At 40.2% G+C, this 16,758-nt stretch overlaps 2 protein-coding genes across 3 annotated transcripts in view; one reads left to right on the plus strand and one right to left on the minus strand.

The window, feature by feature from the left end:
• ATP6AP2 (ATPase H+ transporting accessory protein 2) overlaps positions 1-1,781 on the plus strand; it is a 46,877-nt gene extending 45,096 nt beyond the window's left edge. For both annotated transcript variants that reach the window (XR_009598740.1, XM_027962776.3), the window contains one exon: positions 897-1,781. The gene's annotated coding sequence lies outside the window, so the exon portion shown is untranslated. The remainder of the gene's footprint in view (positions 1-896) is intronic.
• The window catches only part of CXHXorf38 (chromosome X CXorf38 homolog), an 87,404-nt gene that overhangs the window by 25,377 nt on the left and 45,269 nt on the right, over positions 1-16,758 (minus strand). The window lies entirely within an intron of this gene.

Here is a 16,758-nt window from a genome sequence, read left to right on the forward strand (position 1 = left end):
GGAAAAGACCCTCATGCTAGGAAAGATTGAGGGCAAGAGGAGAAGGGGGCAAGAGAGGATGAGATGGTTGCATGGCATCACCGATTCAGTGTACATGAGTACAGCTCAAGAACCTCCCTGAGATTCACCTCTAGGCTGTATTCTCAGGATCTGGAAAAAATCTGACCCTGAAAATCTTAGAAAGCAAAGGCTCACATTCTTTTTGCAACAAAACTTGGAACCAGTACAAATTGAGGAAATATGAAAAATGGCCTCTGAATGGCACACTAAATTATAACACAATCCTCCAACTTGGTCTCATTTGCTGTTCCTCATGCTCAAACCTTATGGCACTTAGTCTGACTCGGACTCATGCCACATACGTCTTTCTGTTGCCACCTTATCCCCTCAACTCTCTCTGGTTCTCCCTCTCTGTTAGATTTCTGAGCCCAGGACTTTCTCCTATAATCAAAAGCCTGGGAAAACTCTCCTAACATTCTAAAGAATCCCCTTCTCATTCCTCCTACCTCTTGGGGGCAGGGTTGGGGGGAGGGAGAAGAAACTGGGAAAGAAACCAAGCTTCCCCTCTTTCTGCAAGTTCCCTTACTCCTCCAAATTCTTCTGATCAAACTAAGATCCCACCTCCCCAGAGGAACAATCGCTGCTGGAACAACATCAGTCAGTCTGCCCCTGTCATCAGAGCCAATTTGAGCACTCTCTAAGTTAAATGTTATCTATGAAACTATGACTACAAAAAAGAGAGATGACATTTTTGACATTGGATGGCCATGATATTCTTTAGACCCTGAAAAAAAAACTGGTTAAAATGAAATCTTTCTTAAATTGCAAAACTGGTACTTTTTGCTATTGCAATTAGGAAAAAGCTTGTTTGTTAAAATCTCTTTTTCTTTTTTTAGCTCTGACCCAGCCTGAGAAAACAGAAACATACCTAGGAAAAAGCCTGAAGTTAACTCTTACCATGCCCTGAAATATACACCCCACTCTGCATGAGACTCCAGCCATGAGCAAGTTAGCAAAACTTCAAGCCAAGGATAAAAAGGGGCAAAGAGACATGTTAAATCTCAAGCGGAAAACTGTGAGATCTCTGTCCAGATTTATGTATGTCGCAGTGTGTATCTGTATCTTTGGATAGTATTGCTGAGGTTATTCTGTCAATGGGCTCTATTTAATATGCCTAAAGAAAAGTAAGCACTTACAAATCATACAATTCTTAAGTCAAGAAAAAAATCAAACTGAATGAATTTCAGGTTCATATGAACTGGAAAATATTCACTATTAAGTTAATACCTGGTATTAACGTTTATTTGTTAATCTAATGAATATAGACATTGTGAAGGTAGTTTTGAGAAAATGCAAATGACCTAAGAGTTTTGGGTGATTTATGTTTACCAATCTACGGAATGCTTATATAAAGGACAGTTCCATGCTGAAGGAAAGTATGATATATGTTTTCGGTAAAAAGGTATAAGAAATGAACTTACATTCTACTAAGGGAAAAGGAAGTTAAGTCTAAACTTACAGGTGCCTGTTCTCTGACTGAGCAAGTGACGTATTTACAGAAAGCATAAAAAAATGTTTGTGGGACATGGACCCTGAGAAGAGAGCTTTGTGCATGGTACAAGTTTCTTAAGATGTTAAACTGCATTTGAAATCTTATTGTTACTTTGGCTAAGTGAATAACTATTGTTTCACAGTGAATATAAGCTGGTACCAAACTGGAATTTGGTTTTCTCTCCCTGTTAAAAGAATAAATTTTTCTTGGAATATGGCTTTTAATAACAGATTATGTAAATTTCTTCATCTTTAAGTGATTTATATTTGCTTTGGAAACTTACTGTTACTTTGGCAAAATGAGTATTATTTCACTATGATCTATGAAGACTGACACACATAGACAAAGCTCATTCTGCTTGTACAAAAATTAACCCCTCATCTACTCCTAAGTCAGGGAATTTAAAATGGATAAAGAATGGCTGTAAATCAAACAGTCAGGGCTATGAGAACTCCAAGATGGCTGTTTGGCTTTTCCTGGCTCCCTGACAAACCTCACTTTCATTTGATGCAATAAAGCCTTTCCTGGCTGCAGATTTGATGCTCTTACAATGAAAAAAAAAGTTTAAAATGTTTCTTCCACTTGGATATATGTTCCACAATCTCCAGTGATCAAGGCACCCACTTCACTGGACAAATCATACAAGCATTAACAAAAACTTCACAAACTTCTTAAAAACTATCACTGTCATCCCCAATCATCAGGCAAGGACAACAGAACAAGATTAATTACATAGGATTAAATAAACTGCTAAATATGATTATAATTTTCATGACTTTTTTGTCTGACATACCACTGGCTTCTAGTCTTTGTTTTCAGATATAAAGAAGCTCTTCTCCTCAAACTACTTGTGGTCTAAAACAATTTAGCAATTTACACCTATGGGTAAAATTAAAACTTTTTTCTCTCTGCCTTGTCCCTCTAGAAATTTGAGACACTTGAGCTCTGAATAACCTTATCAGGTAAATGAAAAGACTGTCTCCTGGCATATACAGAGATTTCAAAGTGTAGTAGGGACCTCTAGAAGAAAATATCCACCTTACAAAAACTCATGACAGGTGTACGGTGTCTATAGTCAATGGACCAAACTTATTTTAAAAAGAAATTAGTCTTGACTGTGTTTAATAAAAATGGGGGCAGAAAAATTTATGTTTCACTGAATATCAAATTCTAGTTTTGTTAATTTAAGGTCTGTGTTTACCAAGACTCGCTTCCCAGTTAGTCCCCTGCTGTTATGTTTTACTATTATTACAAGATCTAATTGAGTTGATAAAAGGACACTCTAAGGTTGTTTCTGAAGCCTAACTTCATAATCAATCTTTGGATAAAGATCAGGTGCCTCATGACCTACAACCAGGAGATGAACATCAGCCTACAGTCGTTCAACAAAGTCAGACAACATGGTATATACTGGGCTGCATCTCATAAAAGTTCTTAAATTCTTACTTGTGAACTTACTACTAGCATATTGTTTTCTTTTTTAAATTAATTGGAGGATAATTTCTTTACAATATTGTGGTGGTTTTTGCCATACATCGACATGAATCACCCACAGGTACACACGTGTCCCCCACGTCCTGAATCCCACCAGCACCTCCCTCCCCACCCCATCCCTCTGGGTTGTCCCAGAGCACCGGCTTTGGGTGCCCTGCTTCATGCATCGAGCTTGCACTGGCCATCTGTTTTACATACGGTAATAGACATGTTTCAATGCTGTTCTCTCAAATCATCCTACCCTCCCCTTCTCCCACAGAGTCCAAAAGTCTGATCTTTACATCTGTGTCTCTTTTGCTGCCTCGCATATAGGATCATTGTTACCATCTTTCTAAATTCCATATATATGCGTTAGTATACTGTATTGGTGTTTCTCTTTCTGGCTTACTTCACTCTGTATAATAGGCTCCAGTTTCATCCACCTCATTAGAACGGACTCAAATGCATTCTTTTTTATAGCTGAGTAATACTCCATTGTGTACATGTACCACAGCTTCCTTATCCATTCATCTGCCAGGGCACATCTAGGCTGCTTCCACGTCCTGGCTATTGTGAGCAGTGCTAGCATCTTGTTTGCTATATTGCACTGTTTACAAAACTGTTGTCTCTTACATTACCAAATGTGTGACTGAGCCTCTAATAGACTGATGATATACAGTTCCATATGAGATCAATGATTGTAATAATGTTGACTCTAGATATGGGAAGAAGCAACACGAGGGAATATTTTCCTGGACTGTAAGAGACTAGCAAGGCAGATATGGTCCAGGACTTCTGTTACTTTCACGGCCTAGCCCAGTAATGGCATACTGAGTGACCTATCGAAAATAAATCTTCACCAGACCTGAGCACTGCTACCACCGTGGGACAGAATGGACCATGAGTTGCCCCCAAAACCAAGGTCAAATCCATAGCCATGAAGGAGCCCTGCTGACTGGAAACTGGCACTTGCTGTTTGCCTCTACGAAGATGAAATCAGGAGCCACTGCAGCTACTGACCTTCAACAGCCCCTGAAAGCAGTTCAGGGTAGCAGTCACAACTGAGGCACTTTGTGCTCTGGGGAAAACTGGCAGAACAGGCCTTCAGATAATTAGATATTTTCATGAGTCCCAATTCTTGCATCTTCGCACACCTAGAGAAACACCAGCATCATGGGCCAATGTCTGATGACCTCTTCTAGTTCTCTACTTCTGTTTATCTTTGCCTCTAACTCCTGATCTAGGACACCTCAGATGCTGCAGCTGGGTAACACATAACTTCTGTCATTCTGTGGACTCTCAACTCCCTGAGCAGATGTACCCTGACATTATGGTCTCTAAAGACCAGGATAGGCAGCTCATCAACGAATGTTGAGTTCCTGCCCCCAAGGCCACAGAAGCGGAGCCCAGAACCAAGGACACCTCTGACACTGACTGAACCCCTTTGAGATCACTGAACCCCTTTGAACTCCCTGATCACTAACAAGCTTCCTGATTCCCACTTAGGCCTTAGGAGTCTTGGGAAGACTTGGGAAGGTGTCTTGGGAGGACTCCTACTCCAGTAAACACCCTAAGGCACCCCAACTAATCACCTAATGTCAACCATCCAGCAGGAATTTTGTCTTGAGGCTATAAAAATTGGCTATTAACTCACAAAAACTATCGACTCTCCCTGGCCTGTCAGGAGGATGGCTCACTGCACTCGCGGTGCCCATGTTATCTCTGCTCTTTGTTCTTAATAAACTAACTCCCTTCTCAAATGCTCTGTGTCTGGAAGTTCTTTTCCAGCCCTGACTCAACAAATACTATCTACAATGATGATAAGACTTTGGCTGGTTAGGCTCATCTGTTAAAATACAGGGAAACATACAGCAGGCCGAATTTCCCTGTGGGGAAAGGTAATTGCAGACCAGCATTACTGATGTTCTCTACCCCTAAAACTGTTTCGTAACTATCTCTGCCAGGCAGGATTCTCTACATGTTTGCTCAGTTTTCACCTGGTATCCTTCTCGAGTCTCACCAAGATGCATTGAAATGTCTTATTCTCCACTTGGGCCATTGATTCCAACACTAAGAACCAACGAATATCTCCTGGGCACAAACCTTATACAAAGACTACATTTAGCTAGGCATCTACCAGCTGGGGTTCTACGAGGAAAGTCACTGAAAACTTTGTCTGTACCTCCATTTCTCTGCTTTAAAATAGCCCCCATGAACAGGAAGATCTTGTCTTCAATTTGGGCCACGTCCAGACAACACATCAGAGAAGGCAATGGCACCCCACTCCAGTACTCTTGCCTGGAAAATCCCATGGACGGAGGAGCCTGGTGGGCTGCAGTCCATGGGGTCGCTGAGAGTTGGACATGACTGAGCGACTTCACTTTCACTTTTCACTTTCATGCATTGGAGAAGGAAATGGCAACCCACTCCAGTGTTCTTGCCTGGAGCATTCCAGGGACGGCAGAGCCTGGTGGGAGGCCGTCTATGGGGTCGCACAGAGTTGGACACAACTGAAGTGACTTAGCAGCAGCAGCAGACAACACATTAGAAACGCTTGTGGGGAGAAGGAGTATTTCATTTGGTGATACTTCCCTAGCCTAAGGGAACTTACAACACAGCTGGAAAGACAGAAACACATCAGACATTAAAGTGATTCGTGCAGAGGATTGATGTGAGAAAAGGAAATTTTAATCCTGGTCTACCATGAATTCCCTGTGTCACCATGGCACATGATACAATCTCTTAAACCTTCCTGTCCCATTTGTAAACTGAGAAGGCTGGACTGGATGATGATAATAATAACAGCTCAAATTCACTGAGCATTTCTTATATACCAGGTCCTATATTAAGTACTGACCATGGATTAACACACTGACACCTCACAATACTGCTGAGGTCGGTACCATTATTGCCCCTATTCTGCAGATAATCCATGAGATCCAATGTTCTATAATTATGTGGTTTCAAGTTAAAGATTATGGTGGACTGTATTTTCCAAAGGTGGCCCAAACAATAGTTCCCATTCCACGTGCTCTTCTTAGAAAGCATGACTTTGACACTCCTGCTTTAGAGAGGTCAGTCTATGTCCCCTCTCATTGAATCTGGGTGGGCTTTTGTCTGGAGAAAGTTATGTTATGGGACTTCTGAGAAGAGATCATAAAAGCCAATTAATACAGCTTATATTAGTTTTTAACTGCTGCACAACAGATTATCAGAAACAGTGGCTTAAAATAAGACATTTGATCATCAAAAAATTTACAAACAAATGTTGGAGAGGATGTGAAGAGAAGGAAACCCTTCTACATTAGTGGTGGGAATGTACATTGGTACAGTCACTATGGAGAACAGTATAGAGTTCCTTAAAAAACTGAAATATAGAGCTACCATATGACCCTGCAATTCAACTCCTAGCCATATAGTTGGAGAAAAATATGATCCAAAAGGATACATCCACCTCAGCGTTCACTGCAGCACTGTTTACCACTGCCAAGACACAGAAGCAACCAAGACCCAGAGGAATGGATACAGACAATGTGGTACATATATACAATGGAATATTATTCATCTAATAAAAGAATGAAATAATACCATTTGCAACAACATGGATGGACCTAGACACTGTCATACTGAATGAAATCAGAAAAAGAAATACATGCAGACTCTAAAGACAAATGATACAAATGAACTTATTACAAAATAGAAACTGTAATACTGAGTGAAGTTAGTCAGACAAAGAGAAATATATGTGGAATCTAAAGACAAATGATAGAAATGAACTTATTTACAAAATAGAAACAAACTCATAGAATGAATTTATGGTTACTAGGGAAGGGTTGGGGGGAAGATATAGTTGTGGAGTTTGGGATTGACATGTACACACTGCAATATTTAAAATGGGTAACCAACAAGGACCTACTGTATAGCACAGGGAGGTCTATTCAATGTCATGTGCCAGACTGGATGGGAGGGACGTTTGGGGGAGAATGGATCCATGTATATGCATGGGTGGGCAACTCTGCAGTCCACCTGGAACTTAGGTGGTGTAGCAGTAAAGAATCCAGCTACCAAGGCAGGAGACGCGAGAGACGTGGGTTCAATCCGTGGGTCGCTAAGATCCCCTGGAGTAGGAAATAGTAACTCCCTTTAGTAATCTTGCCTGAAAAATTCCATGGACAGAGGAGCCTGGCGGGCTACAGTCCATGGGGTCTCAAAGAGTCAGACAGGACTGAGCATCCACACACGCACTTGCCTGGAATACTCTTCCCCACCTCCAGTGAAACCATCACAACATTGTTAACTGGCTGAACTCCAATATAAAATGGAACATTTAATAAAGAAACTACACAGAGAACATCAATTAGGATGTCTGCAACAAAAATGACAGAGAATATCAAGTGTCAGTGAGGTTGTGGAGACACTGGAACCCAAATACATCACTGGTAGCAATGTAAGAAAGACACTGAAGCCCACTTTGGAAAAACAGTCTGGCAGCTTTCAAAAGACTAAACATAGAGTTACTTATGACCCAGTCATTTCACTCCTAGGGGGCTACCCAAGAGATGTGAAAACATACAACCACATAAAACAACCCAATCAAAAAGTGGGCAGAACGCCTTAACAGACATTTCTTCAAAGAAGATATACAGATGTCAGTAGGCACATGAAAAGGTGCTCAACGTCACTAATTATTAGAGAAATGTAAATCAAAAGTACAATGAGGTACCACCTCACACCTGTCAGAATGGCCATCATTAAAAAGCCTGCAAATAACAAATGTTGGAGACGGTGTGAAGAAAAGGGAACCCTCCTACACTGCTGATGGGAATGGAAACTGGCACAACCATTATGGAAAACAGTGTGGCATTTCCTCAGAAAACTAACAACAGAATTACCATATGATCTAGCAATCTCATTCCTGGGCATATACCCACACAAAACTATAATTCAAAAAAGATACCTGCAAGAAAACACTTGAAGACATTATAGTCAAAAACTTCCAAACATGAGAAAGGAAATAACCAGCCAAGTCCAGGAAGCACAGAGTCCCATACAGGATAAACCCGAGGAGAAACACGTGGACACACATATTAAACTAAAAAATATAAATTCAAAGAAAAAGCATTCAAAGCAGCAAGGGAAAAGTAACAAATAATATACAAGGGAAACCTCATTAGTCTATCAGCTGATGTTTCAGCAGAAACTCTGCAGTCCAGAAGAGAGTAGCAGCATACATTTAAAGTGGTGAAAAGGAAAAAACTACAACCAGGATTACCCTACCCAGCAAGGTTATCGTCCGGATTCAATAGAGAAATCAAAAGTTTTACAGACAAGCCAAAACTAAGAGAATTCAGTACCACAAAATCAGCTTTACAACAAATGCTAAAGGAACTTCTCCAGGCGGGAAATATAAGAAAAAGACTTACAAAAACAAACTCAAGAGAATTAAGAAAATGGTAACAGGAACATATATCGTGATAATCATCTTAAATATAAATGAATTAAATGCTCCAACCAAATGGCACAGGCTGGCTGCATGGATACAAAAATAAGACCACTATATATGCTGTCTACAAGAGACCCACTTCAGATCTAGGAACACATATAGACTGAAAGTGAGGGCATGGAAAAAGATATTCCATGCAAATGGAGATCAAAAGAAAACTGGAGTAGCTATACTTATATCAAACATAATAGACCTTAAATTAAAGACTCTTGCAAGAGACAAGGAAGCACACTACATAATGATCAAGGAGAATCCAAGAAGATACAACAATTGTAAATACGTATGCACCAAACATCAGAGCACCTCAATGCATAAGGCAAATTTTAACGGCCATAAAAGGGGAAATTGACAGCAATACAATAATAGTGGGGGACTTTAGCACTCCACTTACACCAATGGATAGATCATCAAGAAAAAAAGTTAATAAGGAAACACAAGTCTTAAATGACACACTAGACCAGATAGACTTAATTGATACATATAAGACATTCCATCTGACAGCAGTAGAATATACTTTCTTTTTAAGTGCACATAGAACATTCTGCAGCACAGATCACATCTTGGGTGAAAAATGAAGACATGGTAAATTTAGGAAGACTGAAAGCAGATCAAGCATCTTTTCAAACCATAATGCCATGAGATTAGACATCTATTACAGGGGAAAAAAACTGTAAAAAAAAAACACCCACAAAAACATGAGGGCTACATGATATGCTACTAAATAACCAAGAGATCACTGAAGAAATCAAAGAGGAAATAAAAAATACATAGAAACAAATGACAATGAAAACACACACAAAACCTATGGGATGCAGTAAGAGCAATTCTAAGAGGGAAATTTATAGCTACCTCAAGAAACATGAAAAATCTCAAATAAATGACCTAACCTTACACCTAAAGCAAGTAGAGAAAGAAGTACAAACAAAACCCAAAGTAACTAGAAGGGAAGAAATCATAAAAATCAGAACAGAAATAAATGAAATAGAAACAAATAAAACAGGAGTAAAGATGAATGAAACTAAAAGCTGATTCTTTGAGAAGACAAACAAAATTCATAAACCTTTAGCCAGACTCATCGAGAAAAAATGGAAAAGGACACAATATATAAAACTATAAATGGAAAGAAGAAATTACAACTGACATTGCAGAAATAGCATCATAAGAGACTACTTACAAGCAACTATGAGGCTTCCCAGGTGGCTCAGTGTAAAGAATCTGCCTGCCAATGCAGGAGATGCGGGTTCAATCCCTGGGTTGGGAAGATCCCCTGGAGAAGGGAATGGCAACTCACTCCAGTATTCTTGCCCGGAAACTCCCATGGAAAGAGGAATCTGATAGGTTACTGAATGACTGAGCATGCATGGACAAGTAAGTATATGTCAATAAAATGGATAACCTGAAGGAAATGGACAAACTCTTAGAAACGTACAATCTTCCAGCTGAACCAGTAAGAAACAGAAAATATGAACTGGCCAATCACAAGTATGAAATTGAAACTATGTTTAAAAATCTTCCAACAAACAAAAGTCCAGGACCAGATGGCATCACAGGTGAATTCTATCAAACATTTAGAGTAGAGCTGGGGAAAGGCAATTTTTAAAAAGTACTTGTAAGTAAAACACAGAGGAACATTTAAGAAATCATCTCACCGTCTAGAGATAGAGGTGGCTTGGCGTTTTGCTCTTTATCTTGCTAGTGTTCTATCTGTACGCATTTTGTCTGAGAAAGACATGGTCTCCAGACAGGCATGCTGCTGCTGCTGCTAAGTCGCTTCAGTCGTGTCCGACTCTGTGCAACCCCATAGACGGCAGCCCACCAGGCTCCTCCATCCCTGGGATTCTCTAGGCAAGAATACTGGAGTGGGTTGCCATTTCCTTCTCCAATGCATGAAAGTGAAAAGTGAAAGTGAAGTCGCTCAGTCGTGTCTGACTCTTCGCGACCCCATGGACTGCAGCCTACCAGGCTCCTCCGTCCATGGGATTTTCCAGGCAGGAGTACTGGAGTGGGGTGCCATTGCCTTCTCCATAGAAGGGATATATTGTCCATGGTGTTTTGCTGTCTACTCTTTTACTTTATGTTGTGAACACTTCTCATTTCTTTTAAGTCTGCTTCTCCAGCAGGGTTTATAATGGATAATACACCTTCTCAGCTATTGCTCGTCATTTTTAACAGCTGCAATAGTAATCCTCAGTTAACGGAACAATGTCTATCTTTCTGCTGGACATTTAATTTTTTTTTAGGGTTTTTTTCCTTGTTCCTAATAATGCTTTGCTTTATTCCCCAAGTGTTCATTTATAATGTTCTAGGTAGCAAGCATTCCTATCTTAGGTACCCAAGAGAGAACAAGTGAACAAAAACAACCTTTGCCCTGAAGGTTCTTACAGTCCAGCTAGTATCTGCAGCTCGCCATTGTATGTATCTTCCTTTGTTTGTTGGGGTTCACTGTGCTCTGTGCTTTCTCCTCTACCTGTCTGTTGTCCCCCACTCCAATTTCCTTTGCTCTTCTGGACAGCAGCTTTGTCGTGTAAAGGCTCAGCCTCAGTGAAAGGGAAGCCGTAGAATCTGCTTGCTTGTGAGATTAGAATTAGCCTTGGCTCAGACTGCTCCCGGTTTTCTAGTGAAATCCGCACGAGTCAGAATCTACGGGAAACAGCATGTGTATGCTTGGTTGACTGGGAGAGCTGTCAGGAAATATGTAACACTAATTAAGGAATTTAGTCTGTTATTATTACACAGAGAGCGACTGAATGGTGTCTTTCTTGACCTGCTTTCTTGGCTGGCCTCATGGGAGAGGCATGAAGAGGGTGTGAGGTTGCATGCCTTTCCTGAGTCTTTGACCTTGGCAAATAACTTAGTCTCTTTGGGCCTCAGTTTACTCTTGTGCCTCTTAGAGTTGTTGCCAGATGTGGATCGGATGTGGGAGTTGCATTTGGAATGGGGTCAGGGAAGTGGTGATCACTCGAGAAAATGGAGACTGGTCTTGTTCCCATTGGACAGCATTTTGCATCACCCTGTGAGTGCCGGCTATGGACAAGCTGTAGAGCAGGTATTTGCCATTCTTTCTTCCTTTTTTTTTTTTTTAATGGACCATTTTTTAAGTCTTTATTGAATTATTTACAATGTTGTTTTGGTTTTTTTTTTTTGGCCTTGTGGCATGTGAGATCTTACCTCACCAAACAGAGATTGAACCCACACCCTCTGCATTGGAAAGTGAAGTCTTAACCACTGGACCACCAGGAAAGTCCCTTGACATGCATTCTCATAGCAGATCAACATAGGTGGAATTCTGCCCATTTTTGCTTCATATATTTTGAGGCTCAGTTGTTAGTGAATATCCATTTGTAACATCTTTCTGGAGAAGGCAATGGCACCCCACTCCAGTACTCTTGCCTGGAAAATCCCATGGACGGAAGAGCCTGGAAGGCTGCAGTCCATGGGGTCGCTGAGGGTCAGACACGACTGAGCGACTTCACTTTCACTTTTCACTTTCATGCATTGGAGAAGGAAATGGCAACCCACTCCAGTGTTCTTGCCTGGAGAATCCCAGGGACAGTGGAGCCTGGTGGGCTGTTGTCTCTGGGGTCACACAGAGTCGGACACGACTGAAGTGATTTAGCAGTAGCAGTAACATCCATCCTTCTGAAACTCTTCCAAAAAAGTTGCAGAGGAAGGAACATTCCCAATCTTACTCTACAAGGCCACCATCACACTGATACCAAAACCAGATTAAAATATCACAAAAAATTACAGACCAACATCACTGATGAACATGGATGCAAAAATCCTCAACAAAATACTAGCAAAAAGAATTCAACAACACAGTAAAAGGACCGTAGAACCATGATCAAGTGGGATTTATCCCAGGGATGCAATAATTCTTCAATAAACACAAATCAGTGTGATACACTGTATTAATAAATTGAAGTATAAAAACCATATGATCATGTCAACAGATGTAGAAAAAACTTTTGAAAAAATTCAGTACCCATTTAGACACTGAGGGAAACTACCTCGACATAATAAAGGCCATATACAACAAAAACAAAGGAAACATCATTCTCAACGGTGAAAAACTGAAAGCATATTCTTCAAGATCAGGAACAAGAGAAGGATGTCCACTCTCATAACTATTATTCAAAAATAGTTGTGGAAGCACTAGCCAGGTCGGCAGATAAGAAAAGTAATGAAATCCAAATTGGGAAAGAAGTTGTAAAACTGTCACTGTTTGCAGATGACATACTATACATAGAAAATCCTGAAGATACCACCAGAACATTACTGGTACTAATCAACGAATTTAGTAAAGTTGTAGGATACAAAATTAATCCACAAAAATCTGTTGCATTCCTATACATTAGCAATGAATGATCGGAAAGAGAAATTAAGGAAACAATCCCATTTATCACTGCAACAAAAAGAATAAAATACCAAGGAATAGACTTACATTAAGGAGACAAAAGACCTGTACTGAGAAGACAATAAGATACTAATAAAAGAAATCAAAGATGACACAGATGGAGAAACATACCATGTTCTTGCAATGGAAAAATCAATATCGTCATGAAAATGACGATAACTACCCAAAGCAATAAACAGATTCAATGTAATCCCAATCAAATTACCAACGGCATTCTGCACAAAATTAAGACAAAGAATCTCACAATTCATATGGATACACAAAAGACACCAAATAGCCAAAGCAATCTTGAGAAAGGAAAATGCAACTAGAGGAATCAGGCTTCCTGGCTTCAGATTATACTACAGACCTACAGTCATCAAGACAGTAGAGTACTGGCACAAAAACAGAAATACTTATCAATGGAACAGAATGGAAAGCCCAGTGATCAACCCATGCACCTATGGTCACCTCATCTTTGACAATGGACATAAAAATATACCATGGAGAAAAGACAGCCTCTTCAATTAGAGGTGCATGGAAAACTGGACAGCTACATGTAAAGCAACGAAATTAGAACACTTTCTAAAACCATACACAAAAAATAAACTCAAAATGGATTAAAGACCTAAATATAAGGCCCGACAGATAAGACTTCTACGGGAATACCAAGACAGAACGCTCTTTAGTATAAATTCCAGCAAGATCTTTTTTGACCCACCCTACAGAATAATGAAAATAAAAACAATATAAACAAATGGAACCTAGTTAAACTTTAAAGGTTTGCACAGCAGAGGAAACCATCAACAAGACAAAATGATGACCCTCAGAAAGGTGCAAAGTACTTGCAAAGTAAGCAAATGAGAAGGGAGTAATCTTCAAAATATACAAACAGCTCATGTAGATCAATATTTTAAAAAAGCCAATCAAAAAAATGGGTGTTATCCCTAAACATGCAGTTCTCCAAAGAAGACATACACATGAAAATATGCTTAACATCACTATTTATTAGAGAAATGTAAATCAGAACTACAGTGAGGTACCACCTCACACTGGTCTGAATGGCCATCATAAAAAAATCTACAAGAAATGAATGCTGCTGAGGGTGTGGAAAAAAGAGAACCCTCCTGCACTGTTGGTGGGAATAATTATTTGTACAATCACTAAAGAGAACAGTATGGAGGTTCCTTAAAAAACTAAAAGTAGAACTACCACATGACCCAGCCATCCCATTCTTGGGCACATGCCTGAGAAAAACCACAATTCCAAAAGATGCATGGACCCCAGTGTTCATGGCAGTACTATTTATAAGAGCTAGGATATGGCAGAAAGTAGAGAAGAACAAAGGAGCCTCTTGATGAAAGGGAAAGACAAGAGTAAAAAAGTTGGCTTAAAATTCAACATTCAGAAAACTAAGATCATGGCATCCGGTCCCATAACTTCATGGCAAATAGATGGGGAAACAGTGGAAACAGTGGCTGATTTTAGTTTTTGGAGTTCCAAAATCACTGCAGATGGTGATTGTAGCCATGAAATTAAAAGACGTTTACTCCTTGGAAGAAAAGCTATGACAAACCTAGACAGTGTATTAAAAAGCAGAGACATCACTTTGCCAACATAGGTCCATCTAGTCAAAGCTACAGTTTTTCCAGTAGTCATGTATCAATGTGAGGGTTGGACTATATAGAAAGCTGAGCACCGAAGAATTAATGCTTTTGAACTGTGGTGTTGGAGAAGATTCTTGAGAGTTCCTTGGACTGCAAGGAGATCCAACCAGTCTATCCTAAAGGAGATCAGTCCTGAACATTCATTGGAAGGACTAATGTTGAAGCTGAAACTCCAATACTCTGGCCACATGATGCAAAGAACTGACTCATTTGAAAAGACCCTGATGCTGGGAAAGATTGAAGGCAGGAGGAGAAGGGGGCAACAGAGGATGAGATGGTTGGATAGCATCACCAACTCGATGGACATGTGTTTGAATAAGCTCCGGGAGTTGGTGATGGACAGGGAAGCCTGTGTGCTGCAGTCCATGGGGTTGCAAAGAGTCGGCATGACTGAGCGACTGAACTGAACTGAGGATATGGAACCAACCAGAATGTTCATGAAGAGATGAACGGATAAAGAAGATGTGGTACACAGATACAGTGGAATATTACTCAGCCATAAAAAGGAGCAAAATTGTGCCATCTGTAGAGACATGGATGGATCAAGAGCTTGTCATACAGAGTGAAGTAAGTCAGAAAAAACAACTATTTATCATATATTAATGCATATATGTGGAGTCTAAAAAAAATGGTACAAATGAACCTAACTGCAAAGCCAAAATAGAGACACAGATGTGGAGAACAAACGTATGGACAACCAGAGGGGAAAATGGGGGCTGGGATAAATTCGGAGACTGGGATTGACATACATATGCTACTACATATAAAATAAATAACTAATGAGAACCTAGTACACAGTACAGAGGGGAAAATGTACAATCTGTTTCAACACATAGGTTATTGTTGTTCTTTAGTTGCTAAGTCATGTCCCCATGGACTATAGCCCGCCAGGCTCCTCCGTCCATGAGATTCCCAGGCGAAAATACTAGAGGAGATTTCCATTTCCTTCTCCAAGGGATCTTCCCAACCACGGGGTCAAACCCGCATGTTGTGCTTTGGCAGGGGGGTTCTTTACCACTGAGCCACCTGGGAAGCCCAAGACATATATTAACTTTAAAAATGCAGTGTTTACTAGGTGCAGATAAATAGTTTGATTCCACTTATATGAGGTACTTAGAATAGTCAAATCATAGAGTCAGAAAGAACACTTATAGATGTCAGGGGCCCTGGGGTGGGAAGTGAGAGTGGGGAGTGTCTAATGGGGACAGACTTTCAGTTTAGTGAGGTGAAAACTTTGGGAGATGGGTGATGTTGAGAATTACACAACAACATGAATGTATTTCTTGCCACTGAGCTGGACAGTTAAATATGATTAAAATACTATGATTTAGACCCAGATAATCATGATGATGTGATCACTAATCTAGAGCCAGACATCTTGGAATGTGAAGTCAAGTGGACCTTAGAAAGCATCACTATGAACAAAGCTAGTGGAGGTGATGGAATTCCAGTTGAGCTGTTTCAAATCCTGAATGAAAGTGCTGCACTCAATATGCCAGCAACTTTGGAAAACTCAGCAGTGGCCACAGGACTGGAAAAGGTCCGTTTTCATTCCAATCCCAAAGAAAGGCAATGCCAAAGAATGCTCAAACTACCGCACAATTGCACTCATCTCACATGCTAGTAAAGTAATGCTCAAAATTCTCCAAGCCAGGCTTCAGCAATACATGAACTGTGAACTTCCAGATGTTCAAGCTGGTTTTAGAAAAGGCAGAGGAACCAGAGATCAAATTGCCAACATCTGCTGGATCATCGAAAAAGCAAGAGAGTTCCAGGAAAACATCTATTTCTGCTTTATTGACTATGCCAAAGCCTTTGACTGTGTGGATCACAATAAACTGTGGAAAATTCTGAAAGAGATGGGAATACCAGACCACCTAACCTGCCTCTTGAGAAATCTGTATGCAGGTCAGGAAGCAACAGTTAGAACTGGACATGGAATAACAGACTGGTTCCAAATATGAAAAGGAGTACGTCAAGGCTGTATATTGTCACCCTGCTTATTTAACTTCTATGCAGAGTACATTATGAGAAACGCTGGACTGGAAGAAGCACAGGCTGGAATCAAGATTGCCGGGAGAAATATCCATAACCTCCGATATGCAGATGACACCACCCTTATGGCAGAAAGTGAAGAGGAACTCAAAAGCCTCTTGATGAAAGTGAA

Source organism: Ovis aries, chromosome X (assembly GCF_016772045.2).
Source record: "Ovis aries strain OAR_USU_Benz2616 breed Rambouillet chromosome X, ARS-UI_Ramb_v3.0, whole genome shotgun sequence".
NCBI lineage: Eukaryota > Metazoa > Chordata > Mammalia > Artiodactyla > Bovidae > Ovis > Ovis aries.